Source organism: Nicotiana sylvestris, chromosome 6 (assembly GCF_000393655.2).
Source record: "Nicotiana sylvestris chromosome 6, ASM39365v2, whole genome shotgun sequence".
NCBI lineage: Eukaryota > Viridiplantae > Streptophyta > Magnoliopsida > Solanales > Solanaceae > Nicotiana > Nicotiana sylvestris.
In genome coordinates this window covers 90710874-90729519 of record NC_091062.1, presented here as the reverse complement: position 1 = coordinate 90729519, position 18646 = coordinate 90710874, and positions in this window count along the sequence as shown.

Sequence of the window (18646 nt, the reverse complement as noted above, 5' to 3'; positions counted from 1 at the left end):
TAAGATCTAGAGCATGAGATAGATAACATGAAAACCTTAAAGACAATTTAGCCTCTCATGGATTTAGTTAACATGGCTCTGATACCAAGTGGAAGGATCGTAAGTACAGATAAAAATATGCGGAATTTAAAGGAAATAAACACAAGTTTAAGAAACTTACTTTTATTTATAACATTGAAAACTGCAGTACGAGGAACTTTACAGAGAGGGAAGGGAAAACATATATGAAAAAAGAAGGGCTATTTTCGGTCTGCCCTCTATATTACATTTGAAGACTTTATATAGACTTCTAAGAGATAGTTGAGTTAATCTTGATCGTCCGTAATGGATGGTCAGATCTTTGTCTCGAAAAGTCATTTGTTCTTTGCTTTTCTGAAGAGGCAATTGTCTTTTGATTTTCCTGAAGGGCAGATGTCGCTTTCTCGAAAGGTCATTTGTTTTTTGCCTTTCTGAAGGGGCAACTGTCTTTTGCTTTTTCTGAAGGGGCAAGATACTATTTATCGATTAGACTGAGTATAGGCTAGGGCTATCTTCCCGTCTAATTCTTCCATGTCTCCGTTTTGTCTGCTTTCTGCAGAGGATGAATTTGAGATTGTGTCTATCATTGCCTGTATTTGAGTTGGATCTGTTGATTCTATGCTTGCAAGCATGCTGAGTAGTTTCTTTTTTAACTCATTTTTTGAGTTACCTGATTCCGTTGTTGAGTTTGTCTGAGCCGGTCTGGATTTCCTAGTTTCTTTAACTTCCGGAATCCATCCTTTTATTTTGGGTATCTTTACCAAATATTTGATTTTGTCAATCTGTTCTACTTCGAATGACCAATTAATTATAAAAGAGATTCGTTTCGCAAAATAATATTTGCATAATTTTATATGGTCAGGAAGGGTAGAGATTTCTTGTTCTAGTAGGAATCTCTCATAGTACTTGTGGAAGCTACGGGGCATCGTTTGCTCTGTTCCTCCAAAGATTTTCCACCAGTCGTAGAACCACCTGGGTAATATAGATCTCTGGGCTTGCTCACTGTATTTAACGAACCAAGTATGGGTCTTTGGTCGTAGGTAGAGAAAGTTAAACCAGGCATCTATGTAATCTCTGTAATTATAGGTTTGGGGCCTATACTGGACTGATAAAGCTATAGGGGTGTGCAAATGATCCATATTCCATTCAAATGGGCTTAAAATTTTGTTGATGGTTATTTTTGAAATCCTAATACTAGTAGGATCTCTTTCATCATAGAGAGTGTGTTCGAAAGTAACAGACTTAGTATCTGTAAGAATTAATTCGTAGTATCTTCTTGTTTTTAGGGGATCACATGTATCAACATAATTTCTGTCCGTGTAACAGGGACGAATTAGGTCTGCTAGGTCAAGGTTTTCATAGCCTTTGTCTAGGGCTAAGACTTTAACTGGTTCTTTTGCAATTAACTCAAACGTTTCCTTCTCTGAGGAAACCGGTCTTTTATCTTCCGCTTTTGAGGGTGTGTGAGGATTAACTGCTTGGGCGAAGGTTTCAGGAACCTTCATTTCGTAATCAGCACTTGTCAAGGTTTTTACCGCCTGGCTGGTGGAGGCTTTTGAGGAAGCCTGTTGAAATGGACCTGTTCTTTGTGGGATAGATCCAAGAACTGTCATGGCAGAGGTTTTATCAGTAGTGGGTACTCTCGGAGGGGTAACCATTATATCTAGTAGTGATCTCACGGGTGGTCTCACTGGTGGTAGTAACATTGGTCTCACTGGTAATTGTGGGTATTCTGCAAGAACAGAATACTTATTCTCCCTTTTCGGAGAGGCCCTGAAGGGACCTTTTTGTGGTCTCATTTTTTCCCTGTAAGAATTCTCTGGTTAGAAAATCAGGCAAAGAGTTTTGTTCCCCTTTTATAAATTCAATTTCAAAATCAAAACTAGATAGTAAAGCTTGCCATCTGGCAAAAATTTGTTTTGAAATAAGGTTTTTAACATCCTTTTGTAAAATCTCTTTAGCTGACTTACAATCAACTCTTAATAAAAATTCTTTGTTTATTAAATCGTCTTGAAACTTTGTAATACATAGTACTATAGACAAAATTTCTTTTTTGACTGTATTTAAAAAATTGTGAATCACTAAAAAATACATATCTTGACAATTTGGGTATGCTAAAAACCTGTATTAGCTGGTACACCTGTCAATATTAATATGAATAATTCAGAAAGAAATAACACGCTAAATAGTGTTAATATTTCGGCAGTAGCAGATATTGCCAAAATAGAAAATGATTTACAAAATTGGAGTATTCCTAGAGAATCCTTTAGCACTATATATCATACAGGCAAGTAATTAAAGTTACTTCGAATATTAACACTATTTAGCGTGTACCTTAATCTACTGTATAGCCAAATGATTAAACTATTTCCTAATATAACTTTTAATAAAATCAAACTCTTAGATTATGTTTAGCACACTCTATTTTTCTGTTTATCTTTCTTAATTCTTTATTAAGTATCCATCTTTCATAATTTATATTTCTAATATATTGAAAAGAAGGTTGTTGCTTCAAATAAGAATATTAGCAAACTACCTCTATTAAACATAATAAAGGAAATTAATTATTATAACAACAATTTAAAGAATTGTGAATCACTAAAAAATACATATCTTGACAATTTGGGTATGCTAAAAACCTGTATTAGCTGGTACACCTGTCAATATTAATATGAATAATTCAGAAAGAAATAACACGCTAAATAGTGTTAATATTTCGGCAGTAGCAGATATTGCCAAAATAGAAAATGATTTACAAAATTGGAGTATTCCTAGAGAATCCTTTAGCACTATATATCATACAGGCAAGTTTGATTTTATTAAAAGTTATAATATCAAAACTTGTGAATCAACAATCGCTATTAATAACTCAATCGAAACCATTAAGTTATTAGCAGCACATGACATACAACAATATAGGAGAAAATATAATTTCCTACATATTGGACTAGTACAAGTAGCTGTCAAACCTTTATACAGATTAGGTTTAGACACACCCCTTTGTCTCTTGTTAAGAGATGACAGATTATTAAATTTTGACGATTCATTATTAGGAGTCCTACAAAGTAACCTAGCTCAAGGCCCGGTCTACTTTAACTGTTATCCAAATTATTCGGTTGACATAAATGACCAGAATATTTTAGATACTTTGACTCTTAATATTAAAACAAAAAATATGAATAGTAAAATTAATACAAGAGAGATAGCTGTAATATACCGAGTATATTATAGGCTAATGAAAACCACTTTAGCCCCGAAGGCTAAAATTGAAAGCAATAAGGGAGTTACAATGCTCATGGAAGCAAACCAAGAGCATAGTAATACCTTCGTCCCTAGAATGATTCGATGGGATGAAATATTATCCAAAGATGAATGACGTTTTGAAGCCATAACTCAACCTAAATACGAACTAGAAAGTTCACACATCGAACAAGTAATTCAACACCCAACTGGGGCAGTAGACTTAAAATTTTTAAGGTCTAACTCAATAAACGATGCTTCTTCCAGTAAAAGAATGTCCTTTAGTGGACCTTCTTCTAAACCCCCGGAGGAAAGATATAAAAGCGATAAAAGCGATGAAGAATTAATTGAAGAACTTGATAGGAAAATAAAAGGAGTAGATTTTAACAAAACTGTTCCTAAAGTAATCTATCAAAAGGGTCCTTTTATTCATAAAAGTTCATCCGCAGAAACAATAGATAGGCTTGGAACTCTTAAAGAAGAAAGTAACTTCGAAATAGATTGGAAAAGTCTAAATGCTCAGTGGAAACACCCTGATAACAACATTAAAAGAAAATGGTATGTAAATGCCTATTCTTTAGATCAACGAAAGTCTTTCAAGAACAATTGGATTAAAGATCTAAAAAGACTTAAATGTGATATAGAATTCTTTAGATGGTTTGAATTAACAGGGCAGATTCCAAATCAAAAAGAATCTTTACAAATGATTATTAACAAATGGTATACTAAAAATAAAGGTACAATAAAAGCCACTATTCCGCCTTTAGATGAAATAGTGATACCAGTTCAAACTGAGGTCATAACAGCTTCCCCCTTCAAAAGAGAAAGCATTCACCTCGATAAAGAACCAATAAATAAAGATTTGAACAAAATAATTGTCCAAAATAATTATACGAACAATCTTTTACATGTTGTAGCTAATCAATTAAAAGACACTAACAGATTAGGAATCCCAACAAAATCAACAGTAGCACCTACTATAGAAACACACCCTACTATCAAAATCCCTGAATTTTCAAAAGAAAAGTTCCCGCAATTAAAAGACAAATTTGATTTTACAAATGAACTTCTAGCAGAACAACTTAAAACAAAACTGAGTATATCAAAAATCCATACAGAACAAACTAGTAATAATATAGATAAAACTATAGAACTGCATAAATTACAAAACCAATTAACTTCATTAAATAAAACATATGAAGCAATACTAAAGGATGAATCCATCCCGGATAGAGAATCAAAGTTAAAAATAATAGAGAAAGCTTCTAACGAATGCTCAGACTCTATTAATAAGATAAAACCTCTTGTAACATTAAAAACTATTTCTGCTAATACTCCTGAAGTAAGTAGAATAATGGGAAATCCTAGACATCCTAATAAGAAAAATTATTATGGGAGACCAACATTCCCAGATGTTCAATTTGAAGAAGACATCTATCTATCCTACTCCAGTCATGATGGAACTGGAAAAACCTATAATTACAGAGATTACATAGATGCCTGGTTTAACTTTCTCTACCTACGACCAAAGACCCATACTTGGTTCGTTAAATACAGTGAGCAAGCCCAGAGATCTATATTACCCAGGTGGTTCTACGACTGGTGGAAAATCTTTGGAGGAACAGAGCAAACGATGCCCCGTAGCTTCCACAAGTACTATGAGAGATTCCTACTAGAACAAGAAATCTCTACCCTTCCTGACCATATAAAATTATGCAAATATTATTTTGCGAAACGAATCTCTTTTATAATTAATTGGTCATTCGAAGTAGAACAGATTGACAAAATCAAATATTTGGTAAAGATACCCAAAATAAAAGGATGGATTCCGGAAGTTAAAGAAACTAGGAAATCCAGACCGGCTCAGACAAACTCAACAACGGAATCAGGTAACTCAAAAAATGAGTTAAAAAAGAAACTACTCAGCATGCTTGCAAGCATAGAATCAACAGATCCAACTCAAATACAGGCAATGATAGACACAATCTCAAATTCATCCTCTGCAGAAAGCAGACAAAACGGAGACATGGAAGAATTAGACGGGAAGATAGCCCTAGCCTATACTCAGTCTAATCGATAAATAGTATCTTGCCCCTTCAGAAAAAGCAAAAGACAGTTGCCCCTTCAGAAAGGCAAAAAACAAATGACCTTTCGAGAAAGCGACATCTGCCCTTCAGGAAAAGCAAAAGACAATTGCCTCTTCAGAAAAGCAAAGAACAAATGACTTTTCGAGACAAAGATCTGACCATCCATTACGGACGATCAAGATTAACTCAACTATCTCTTAGAAGTCTATATAAAGTCTTCAAATGTAATATAGAGGGCAGACCGAAAATAGCCCTTCTTTTTTCATATATGTTTTCCCTTCCCTCTCTGTAAAGTTCCTCGTACTGCAGTTTTCAATGTTATAAATAAAAGTAAGTTTCTTAAACTTGTGTTTATTTCCTTTATTTCCGTAAGTACAGATAAAAATATGCGGAATTTAAAGGAAATAAACACAAGTTTAAGAAACTTACTTTTATTTATAACATTGAAAACTGCAGTACGAGGAACTTTACAGAGAGGGAAGGGAAAACATATATGAAAAAAGAAGGGCTATTTTCGGTCTGCCCTCTATATTACATTTGAAGACTTTATATAGACTTCTAAGAGATAGTTGAGTTAATCTTGATCGTCCGTAATGGATGGTCAGATCTTTGTCTCGAAAAGTCATTTGTTCTTTGCTTTTCTGAAGAGGCAATTGTCTTTTGCTTTTCCTGAAGGGCAGATGTCGCTTTCTCGAAAGGTCATTTGTTTTTTGCCTTTCTGAAGGGGCAACTGTCTTTTGCTTTTTCTGAAGGGGCAAGATACTATTTATCGATTAGACTGAGTATAGGCTAGGGCTATCTTCCCGTCTAATTCTTCCATGTCTCCGTTTTGTCTGCTTTCTGCAGAGGATGAATTTGAGATTGTGTCTATCATTGCCTGTATTTGAGTTGGATCTGTTGATTCTATGCTTGCAAGCATGCTGAGTAGTTTCTTTTTTAACTCATTTTTTGAGTTACCTGATTCCGTTGTTGAGTTTGTCTGAGCCGGTCTGGATTTCCTAGTTTCTTTAACTTCCGGAATCCATCCTTTTATTTTGGGTATCTTTACCAAATATTTGATTTTGTCAATCTGTTCTACTTCGAATGACCAATTAATTATAAAAGAGATTCGTTTCGCAAAATAATATTTGCATAATTTTATATGGTCAGGAAGGGTAGAGATTTCTTGTTCTAGTAGGAATCTCTCATAGTACTTGTGGAAGCTACGGGGCATCGTTTGCTCTGTTCCTCCAAAGATTTTCCACCAGTCGTAGAACCACCTGGGTAATATAGATCTCTGGGCTTGCTCACTGTATTTAACGAACCAAGTATGGGTCTTTGGTCGTAGGTAGAGAAAGTTAAACCAGGCATCTATGTAATCTCTGTAATTATAGGTTTGGGGCCTATACTGGACTGATAAAGCTATAGGGGTGTGCAAATGATCCATATTCCATTCAAATGGGCTTAAAATTTTGTTGATGGTTATTTTTGAAATCCTAATACTAGTAGGATCTCTTTCATCATAGAGAGTGTGTTCGAAAGTAACAGACTTAGTATCTGTAAGAATTAATTCGTAGTATCTTCTTGTTTTTAGGGGATCACATGTATCAACATAATTTCTGTCCGTGTAACAGGGACGAATTAGGTCTGCTAGGTCAAGGTTTTCATAGCCTTTGTCTAGGGCTAAGACTTTAACTGGTTCTTTTGCAATTAACTCAAACGTTTCCTTCTCTGAGGAAACCGGTCTTTTATCTTCCGCTTTTGAGGGTGTGTAAGGATTAACTGCTTGGGCGAAGGTTTCAGGAACCTTCATTTCGTAATCAGCACTTGTCAAGGTTTTTACCGCCTGGCTGGTGGAGGCTTTTGAGGAAGCCTGTTGAAATGGACCTGTTCTTTGTGGGATAGATCCAAGAACTGTCATGGCAGAGGTTTTATCAGTAGTGGGTACTCTCGGAGGGGTAACCATTATATCTAGTAGTGATCTCACGGGTGGTCTCACTGGTGGTAGTAACATTGGTCTCACTGGTAATTGTGGGTATTCTGCAAGAACAGAATACTTATTCTCCCTTTTCGGAGAGGCCCTGAAGGGACCTTTTTGTGGTCTCATTTTTTCCCTGTAAGAATTCTCTGGTTAGAAAATCAGGCAAAGAGTTTTGTTCCCCTTTTATAAATTCAATTTCAAAATCAAAACTAGATAGTAAAGCTTGCCATCTGGCAAAAATTTGTTTTGAAATAAGGTTTTTAACATCCTTTTGTAAAATCTCTTTAGCTGACTTACAATCAACTCTTAATAAAAATTCTTTGTTTATTAAATCGTCTTGAAACTTTGTAATACATAGTACTATAGACAAAATTTCTTTTTTGACTGTACTATAATTCTTTTGAGCCGGATTCCAGATACCAGAAGTGAAACGAACTAACTGCTCGGGAGATTCTGAAGAAATTCGTTGTTTTAGAATACCACCGTACCCTTCATCAGAAGCGTCGGTTTCGACTATCATAAATGCTTCAGGATTTGGAATCCCTAGACACGGGAGTTTTTGAACAATGGACTTGACTCTTTTGACTGTGTTTGTTTGTTCTAGACTCCAGGGGACTGGGTTTTTTCTAAGACGCTTGTAGAGGGGTTCACAGATTTTTCTAATGTTAGGAATAAAATCTGCTACGTAGTTAAGGCTTCCTAAGAACCTTTGTAATTGTGTTTTATCTGTGATTTCGTTGGGAAACTTAGAGGAGAACTCAATGGCTCTACAGATTGGTTTATAAGTACCTTGATATAAGTCGTGCCCTAAGAATCTAATGGTTGTTTGGAATAACTTAATCTTCTTAGCACTGACTACTAAACCATTGTGTTTTATTATTTTAAAAAAAATATTAAGGTGTTTAAAGTGAGAATCTATGTCCTCTGAGAATACTAATACATCGTCAATATAAACTAATGACATGTTACTATAAGGGTTAAATATATTATTCATCATATTTTGGAATTCTGATGGGGCATTTTTTAACCCAAAAGGCATTACGTTCCATTCATATTGTCCAAATGGGACATTAAAGGCCGTTTTATATTTATCTTCTTCAGCAATTTGAATTTGCCAAAATCCTGATTTCATATCGAATTTGCTATAAATATTAGCTTTATAAGTTCTTTTTAATAAATCTCTTTTATTAGGTATCGGGTACCTAATCCATTGTAATACCTTATTTAAAGGTTTATAGTTAATTACTAACCTAGGAGCTCCTCTTTCCTTTTCTGCGTTGTTGTTAACGTAGAAAGCTACACAGCTCCAAGGGGATTTAGAAGGCCTAATAATCTTCTTTTGGAGAAGATCACCTATTTCTGTTTTACAGACTTCCATTAAGTTATGATTCATCTGAATAGGTCTTGCCTTAGTAGGTATATTTTGTTCACTAATTCTTTTATGTAAAGTAGGTGGATTATGTGCCTTTTTCTTTCCCAAAAGGCTGTAGGTAAATCGGAACAAACTTCTAGCTCGAGTTTTTGCTGAAATAGTTTAATCTTATCTTCTACTCCGGGGGTTTTTAAAGTTTGTTCAATTTTGCGAACTTTAATATCATTTTTTAAATAATTCACTTGTTGAGATAATAGGTTTATTTTAAAAATTGTTTGTGATTTAATGTAATCACTTTCTTCTTTAGAGATTGGATTTAGGTAAGGAAATCGTATTTCTTTTCCTAATACATTAGTGCAGAGGGCACTTAAGTCGTCGTAATGAGGTTTTATTTGAGTCAGGAAAGGAATACCAAGAATTATTTCTTCGTTTATATCTCTAGTTATTATAAAATCATTAATAAAACATATTCCGTCATTACAGATATGTGCTTTAGATAATTTGTAATTTATCTTTAATAATTCTCCTGTTGCAGAGTATAATCTTTGTGTAGTTTTCTCTAAATACTTTAATGGTATTATTCCTTCCATTATGCAGTTCTTATCTGCACCTGAATCTAATAATGCTAATTTGTTAAAAGTCATATCTTGCACTTTTAAGGTTATGGGGAGATGATAACTTTTAGCCTTTACTTTAGTAAGTTTGACTAGGGCTGCTGAATCATCTTTCGATTCTTCTATAATTGAATCATTTAATTTTGAAGTGTTGTCAGAATCATTACCATCTTCTTCTTCGTTGAGGAATTCTTGATTAATCGTTTTTCCCTTATTTACTTGGGATAATATTTTATCAGTAATATTTTCCATTTCGATTTTATTAAGTCTAAGCTTAATATCTTTTAATTCTTCTTTTACTGATTTAAGTTCAGTTTGAAGATGTTGGACTGTAGTGGGTTCTTCTGTTTTAACGGAGAATCTATCCATTACTTTCTTCATATCAAAAGGTTCTATCTGTGGTCGATTTCCCTTTTGTTTAACCATAATATTTTTTAATTCAATTAGATACTTTTTCTTTAAGTCATTGTCATCAATGTGTTCGATGATGTCGAATAAGACCTCTTTGGAGTCTTCTGATATTACTCTAAGTGAGTTTTGGCTACACACGCAAATTGCGCCAGTACAGCTACAATTGTTTTCTATTGAGCTGCTACTGTCTGAATCATATGCGACATTGATAAGTTCATTGTCACTATCCGAATAACTGTCAGTGGGTGAAGATGATGAAGACGATGAACTGTTGTCATTATCTTCTAGAATAGCGTAAAGTTTTTCTTTAGTATTTTCATCAAGTTCTAAAGAATTTACTTTATTTCTTTTCTTTTTTGTGACCTTACAGTCACTGGCTCTATGCCCTGTTTTTCCACAAGACCAGCATTTATCACCATAATTTTTCTTCCTTTTAAACCTTTTCTTCTTAGAGGTTTCGCCCTCTTTCTTTTCTTTACGCTTATGGCGTCTTCTAGGGTTTATCAGAAGATTTATGTTTGTTTTTCTTTGATACTCTTTTTGAAGGAGCTGCAATTGTTTTGTAACCGAAGTCCTGGCAAAAACTACCAAGTTCAGCTTTGGATTGTAGCCTGTCCTTTTTAATAAGGCTTTTTAGCTTTAGGTCTGTACATAGTTCTAAACCTGTGACATTTATAAAGCTTATTAAATCTCCATACGTTAGGTTATCATATGGGATTGAGCCATTAAATCTATTTTTAATCTTATTTCTTACCTTTTCGGCAAACAGCCTGGGTAATCCACTAATGAATCTTTCTTTCCAGAAAGGTTTATTACAGTCTTCTCTGACCAATACCTTTTCTATAAACATATCTTTATACCACCTAAAATCTGTTAATTTTGGGCAGCTAAGATTATTAAGAAGTTCAAGACTTCTATCTTGGAATAGTTTTGGTTCACCGATAAAATGTTTGGCTATACAGTAGATTAATGTTGCTGTGGCATCTTCTTTAGCTACCAGTTCAGTTGTTTGATTATTATTTTCAGTTTTTATTATAGTTGCTATGGTCGTAGCATTAAGAATTTGATTTTTGTCATCTTCTGAAAGGTAATTATCCCACCAATTTTTTAAGGAACCGGTAAATCCTGATACTACTAGAGTTGCAGCGTTTTTATCTGACGCATTTTTCATTTTATAGGCTGTTACCGCAATTCCTATTTCGTGGAGTTTTTTGTAGATTTGGCCTTCTGCTAGGCCATCAATATTCCATTCAGAAATTCCAGTTCCATCATGACTGGAGTAGGATAGATAGATGTCTTCTTCAAATTGAACATCTGGGAATGTTGGTCTCCCATAATAATTTTCTTATTAGGATGTCTAGGATTTCCCATTATTCTACTTACTTCAGGAGTATTAGCAGAAATAGTTTTTAATGTTACAAGAGGTTTTATCTTATTAATAGAGTCTGAGCATTCGTTAGAAGCTTTCTCTATTATTTTTAACTTTGATTCTCTATCCGGGATGGATTCATCCTTTAGTATTGCTTCATATGTTTTATTTAATGAAGTTAATTGGTTTTGTAATTTATGCAGTTCTATAGTTTTATCTATATTATTACTAGTTTGTTCTGTATGGATTTTTGATATACTCAGTTTTGTTTTAAGTTGTTCTGCTAGAAGTTCATTTGTAAAATCAAATTTGTCTTTTAATTGCGGGAACTTTTCTTTTGAAAATTCAGGGATTTTGATAGTAGGGTGTGTTTCTATAGTAGGTGCTACTGTTGATTTTGTTGGGATTCCTAATCTGTTAGTGTCTTTTAATTGATTAGCTACAACATGTAAAAGATTGTTCGTATAATTATTTTGGACAATTATTTTGTTCAAATCTTTATTTATTGGTTCTTTATCGAGGTGAATGCTTTCTCTTTTGAAGGGGGAAGCTGTTATGACCTCAGTTTGAACTGGTATCACTATTTCATCTAAAGGCGGAATAGTGGCTTCTATTGTACCTTTATTTTTAGTATACCATTTGTTAATAATCATTTGTAAAGATTCTTTTTGATTTGGAATCTGCCCTGTTAATTCAAACCATCTAAAGAATTCTATATCACATTTAAGTCTTTTTAGATCTTTAATCCAATTGTTCTTGAAAGACTTTCGTTGATCTAAAGAATAGGCATTTACATACCATTTTCTTTTAATGTTGTTATCAGGGTGTTTCCACTGAGCATTTAGACTTTTCCAATCTATTTCGAAGTTACTTTCTTCTTTAAGAGTTCCAAGCCTATCTATTGTTTCTGCGGATGAACTTTTATGAATAAAAGGACCCTTTTGATAGATTACTTTAGGAACAGTTTTGTTAAAATCTACTCCTTTTATTTTCCTATCAAGTTCTTCAATTAATTCTTCATCGCTTTTATCGCTTTTATATCTTTCCTCCGGGGGTTTAGAAGAAGGTCCACTAAAGGACATTCTTTTACTGGAAGAAGCATCGTTTATTGAGTTAGACCTTAAAAATTTTAAGTCTACTGCCCCAGTTGGGTGTTGAATTACTTGTTCGATGTGTGAACTTTCTAGTTCGTATTTAGGTTGAGTTATGGCTTCAAAACGCCATTCATCTTTGGATAATATTTCATCCCATCGAATCATTCTAGGGACGAAGGTATTACTATGCTCTTGGTTTGCTTCCATGAGCATTGTAACTCCCTTATTGCTTTCAATTTTAGCCTTCGGGGCTAAAGTGGTTTTCATTAGCCTATAATATACTCGGTATATTACAGCTATCTCTCTTGTATTAATTTTACTATTCATATTTTTTGTTTTAATATTAAGAGTCAAAGTATCTAAAATATTCTGGTCATTTATGTCAACCGAATAATTTGGATAACAGTTAAAGTAGACCGGGCCTTGAGCTAGGTTACTTTGTAGGACTCCTAATAATGAATCGTCAAAATTTAATAATCTGTCATCTCTTAACAAGAGACAAAGGGGTGTGTCTAAACCTAATCTGTATAAAGGTTTGACAGCTACTTGTACTAGTCCAATATGTAGGAAATTATATTTTCTCCTATATTGTTGTATGTCATGTGCTGCTAATAACTTAATGGTTTCGATTGAGTTATTAATAGCGATTGTTGATTCACAAGTTTTGATATTATAACTTTTAATAAAATCAAACTTGCCTGTATGATATATAGTGCTAAAGGATTCTCTAGGAATACTCCAATTTTGTAAATCATTTTCTATTTTGGCAATATCTGCTACTGCCGAAATATTAACACTATTTAGCGTGTTATTTCTTTCTGAATTATTCATATTAATATTGACAGGTGTCTCAGCTAATACAGGTTTTTAGCATACCCAAATTGTCAAGATATGTATTTTTTAGTGATTCACAATTCTTTAAATTGTTGTTATAATAATTAATTTCCTTTATTATGTTTAATAGAGGTAGTTTGCTAATATTCTTATTTGAAGCAAGGGTTTTACAAACTCTTAGATTATGTTTAGCACACTCTATTTTTCTGTTTATCTTTCTTAATTCTTTATTAAGTATCCATCTTTCATAATTTATATTTCTAATATATTGAAAAGAAGGTTGTTGCTTCATTTAAGATTTTAATATTGAGAAGAGCATCTGCTAATAGATCGATTAATACTTCGTATATTGCTCACTATCATTTGCCTTTGCTCAAGATACCTGTTGATATTTCTTTTATTAAAATCTATTTCATCTTTTAATAACCATAAAGCTACGTTCTTTATTTTGTTTTCTCTAATGATAGATCTTGTTGATCTAATGTTGAGTCGGGAATTACTAATTCTTTTATTCGTATCTCGAAGGTGCTTCAAGAATTTCCACCTTAATTTATTATAAGATTCTATGATGCTAAAGGTTCTGTGTTTCATATCCTAGTGATAATGAGATTAAAGGTTTCTTTTGAAGTTAAAGAGAGGGGTATTGTCCTTAAGGTTTCTTTTCTGTTATCCTTTTCAGTACTATTTCTCTTAATAGTTTTGTACTATTCTTAGCAATATATTGTTTACTGTTTATCCTATTTAAGTTATCTTAGTTCTAAGTTTTCTTGGGGGTTGGAAGCTGAACGTGTTTACTGTGTCCTGTTGTGTCCTGTCTAACTGCAGCTCTTCCTGGCCTATAACGACGACGGCAACTGACGGCAGTTAATAAGGTTCAGCTAACTCTCTTTCAAAGACCCTCACACTATTAACTTCACACTAGATAACAGGATTGAACAATAAATATATACTGGAATGAATAGTATATAACAATTAAGATCTAGAGCATGAGATAGATAACATGAAAACCTTAAAGACAATTTAGCCTCTCATGGATTTAGTTAACATGGCTCAATTGTTTATGAGTTTTGGAAATAAAAAGTGTTTCAAACTTGATGGTATCAGTCTCGTATTTTGGTTTCGGCGCCCGGTATAGGTCTTATAGATGATTTAAGATAAGTCTGTGAAGTTTGGTAAGAAACGGACTTGAAACAACGTGAATCAGATCGTTTTTTAGAAAAATTAAAAATTTGAAGTTCTTGAGAAATTTCATGATTTTGATGCTAAATTCATAGTTGTTGATGTTATTTTAGTAATTTGAATGTGCGAGGGAGTCCGTATGATGTATTTAGGTTGGTGTGCATGTTTGGTTTGGAGCCCCGAGGGCTCGGGTGAGTTTTGGATAGGCCACGGGGTGAATTATTGGACTTAAGGAATTGCAGGCTTCAGCTATTTCTGTGTAGGCCTGCAGGCTTCGCATGGCTCGCAAATGCGAGGGCTATGTCGCAATTGCAATAGTAGCCCAGCCCAACCTATCTCGCAATTGCGACATGTGGATCGCAATTCCCAGCTCGCAAATGCGAGCCCTTTTTCGCAAATGAGAACATAGCAGAGCTCGGGGTACGCAATTGCGAACCCTGGTCGCAATTTCCATATCTGCAACCTGCAATTTTTATACTTAGCCGAAAATCAGCTATTTTTCACATCTTTTCAAAACATAAACTCTCTTGGGCGATTTTTCAAGAACAACTCTTCTTCCAAATCGATTGTACGTCAATTTCAACTCGTTTCCTTCAATCATTAACATCTTTTAACATGATTTCAACTCAAAATCAATGATTTTCATGGGGGAAATTGGGTGTTTTGGGCAGAACCTAGGTTTTTCAAAAAATTGGGGATTTGGACCTCGATTTGAGGTCCGATTTCAAATAAATTATATATTTGGGTTCGTGGGGGAATGGGTAATCGGGTTTTGGTTCGAACCTTAGGTTTAGACCATGTGGGCCCGGGGGCGATTTTTGACTTTTTGGGTAAAACTTTGAAAAACACATTTTCATGCATTGGAGTTGATTCATTTAGCGTTTATTGATGTAATTAAGTAACTTGTGGCTAGATACGAGCGAATTGGTGGTGGAATCAAGAGGTAAAGCGATAATTGAGACGTGAATTATGTTCGTGACATCGAGGTAAGTGTTTGGTCTAACCTTAGCTTGAGGTATTAGGAGTCGAGTCTTATTTGCTATGTAGTATTTGTCGAGTATGACGTATAGGCATGGTGACGAGTATCTATACGTTGGTGTCAAGCATGCCCATGAGTCTTATATTATGATTATTATGGCTTCTTTGTATTGTTTATGCTTTGATTATGATTTCTATTGTTGGGCAAAGTTTGTAGAAGTAATTGTGACATTTGAATTTTGAGGAGCGTTGTAAGCACATGATTTTTGACCCTCCCCGGGAATTTTTACATTCTTAGCTTAAATATTTAATTTAGGACTAATATAGCTATTTTGACTATTTTTACTTTATTTTTCTCGCAAAAGAAAAAAATTACAAAAAATATATATATAAATTTTAGTTTATGTATCCCTCATAAACTTGAAAAAATCAAAAAATTGCACTTTATTTTTGTACTTTATATAATTTCGAAAATTACAAAAAAAATATAATTCTATTAAGGTTTTGTAGTCATTTTAATTTGGAAAAAATGCAAAAATATTACTTTATATTTTATCTTTATATAAAAAATGAAAATTACAAAAAAATAGTTTTATTAATATTTTGTAGCTATTTTAAATCTTGAAAAAATATTAAGAAAATAATAATATAGTTTTGTTTTAAATAATTAGTCTTATTTTAGTAGCTATTTTGCTTATATAGGACTAGTTAAGCAACGTCGTGTTCCTATTTCTCGGGTCCGGGCAAAAGAATAATATTCGGGTTCAAACTACCCGGTTTTAGGCCTAATTTTCGGACCTAGCCCATAATAAACCGAGTCCACGACACGTGGGGAACCCCACCACGCGTGGGGGACATATGCCTTGAACCCCACCACGCGTGGGGCTCATTTTTCTTGGCACACACGGACATTTTGCTGAACAAAAGAGGGACTTTTTGAAAAATTGAAGGAGACTTTGAAAAAATTAGGAACGGACAGAGAGGATTTTGGAAAATTGAAAAAACCACTGTTGATCTTCTTCTTCCTTTAGGAAGAAGAACCCAAAACCCTACATCAAACCACCCCGTCACCTCCACGCCATAACCACCACCCAAACCAGCGGAACTCCCCTATCGACCACCTGTTCCGACGACCCCCTGACTTCGTCTTCTTCACGCTAGACTTGGAGCAACGACACCACCAACGACCACCGTTCTTCATCTTCTTCAATGGTATAACACCAAGAATAGGCGACCCACACCCTCCCATCCGTTCTGCTTCATCTCCACCTCTTTTCCACTTACCAAACACTTTTACCACCATTAAATCCAAAAGCTAAACTAGATGTAATGTTTCGTTTGTTTTTATTTGAAAAAAAACAATTGAGTCAGCAAGGATTTGAAGTACTCCTCTAAGTTCTGTTCTCAAAAATAGAGTCAGAGGGAGTACATGTTTGATTTGAAGGACTCATTATGTCCATATTTTCCGTCGAGTTCGAGTTTGGGTTTCGAGCTGTCTGTTTGCAAATCTGAGGTGCCGATTCGAGGTCTGCTATCGAATTTTTTTGCAGTTCCGTCGAGTTTTATTAAACATTTGCAGATTTCATTTGGAAAAATATATCTAAGGTACATATCTTCTATCCCACTCCGCTTCAAATGGGTACTCTGATTATTAGATTTTCCTACTTTATTAAAGTTCTTTAGTTCTGTCCGGATCAGGTATCTTCTACTATTTTCTTTAACTTCATTTCTTGTACTTGCATTTTGTACGCTTGGTATCTTGAATTCAGTAATTTGTGCAGTTAAAGAAGACTTCTTAGATTGATTTTATTTGGCTTTTTAATTCTAAAAATGTGTTGTTCTTAATCTTCCAATTTTCTAAGTGTCAAAATTATCCATGTGAGTATCGATGTTGGACAGTAGCTTCACTTTCCCTTTCAAATTCTTTATGGTTTTCTGGATTGACTTTTTGCACCATTTTCGTGTACTGGGCCTAATTCTTGTGTCTAATGGCTGTAGAATTGTACGATCGTTTATTGAGGACTCATGAATTACATGTCATATGGTGGTCATCTTGATTTCATGATATTTACTGGAATTTGGTCTATTTAACTCTTATTATTATGTGATTGATTTGTAGTACTGTTAATTATTTTGGGATGGATATTTAGCTTAACAAGTGCATTTCAAAATTAGTAAGTGAAAGTACTGAATTCGTTATTCTTGTCGTTTTCATTTGTACACTAGAGCTACATGACAATGCCCAAATTTCCTCCTTGGTTTGAAGCTTGACCGTAATTATCTCTATCACCTAAAAGTATTTACAATTTTACATAACAATCCTCGTGATGATTATCTCTTTGTAGCTGTGAGGTTACTGCTACCAAAATTAAACAGAGAGGGATTGTTTGCTAAAAGAAGAGTAAGAATGAGTCAATAAAGATCATCATAGCCATGAGTACGGTTCCCGTGATGTGGTTGTGATACTTAATTTCAAATTAGTTTTAAATATGAATATATGTAGTTCACTTAGTTGAATGCTTTTCCTTTAATAAAAATGAGTCGAGCCTCGACACACAAAAAATGCACAAGCTACAGGGCCCTCTAAACGTATCTATTAAAATACTTAGAATTCGGGACAGGTCGCTTAGCGAAATTCCACGGCTCTACCCAAAATAATAATATGCTAGTCGCTTAGGCGCGCCTTTAATAATTTAATTTTCTTAAACTCGGGTGCACATTTATGTGACCTAAATCCAAATCTCAACCGAGTCGAGATATGTCAAAAAACCACGGGTGCATTGATGTAACGTGGTTCGAGATATGTTTCCACGACGTTGCAATTCTCGTAAAATAATAACAACAATTAAGAAAGCGGTAAAAAGATAAAATTTTGCACATAAGTTCATATTTGTATAAAATCAGATAATCAAGCCGAATATAACAAGTTGAGCGACCGTGCTAGAACCACGAAAATCGGGAATGCCTAACACCTTCTCCCGGGTTAACAGAATTCCTTATCCGGATTTCTGGTACGCAGACTGTAATATGGAGTCATTCTTTTCCTCGATTCGGGATGAAAATTGGTGACTTGGGACACCATAAATCTCCCAAGTGGCGACTCTGAAATAAATAAATAAATCCCGTTTCGATTGTCCTTTAATTGGAAAAAACTCCCCTGCGCCCCTCGGGTGCGGAAAAATGAGGTGTGACAGCTCTGGCGACTCTGCTGGGGAATATGACCCAGAACCACTGGTTCAGGGTTAAGAATTCGAGCTTAGAATAATTGTTATTATTTGGCTTTATTTATTATCTGATTTTATTACATGTTTTGAGCCTAATGTGCTAAATGCTGCTTTTACCGCTTTGATATTACTTGAACTGTACATATAAATTGTGCTGAAACCTTTCTCTCCTTACCTCCGGGGAGAAGCTCGCTGGACGAGACTCCCTATTCTGTTAGTGTCAATACCTGAAATAAGAAAGAGGTCGGACAAGTTACAAAGCCGGA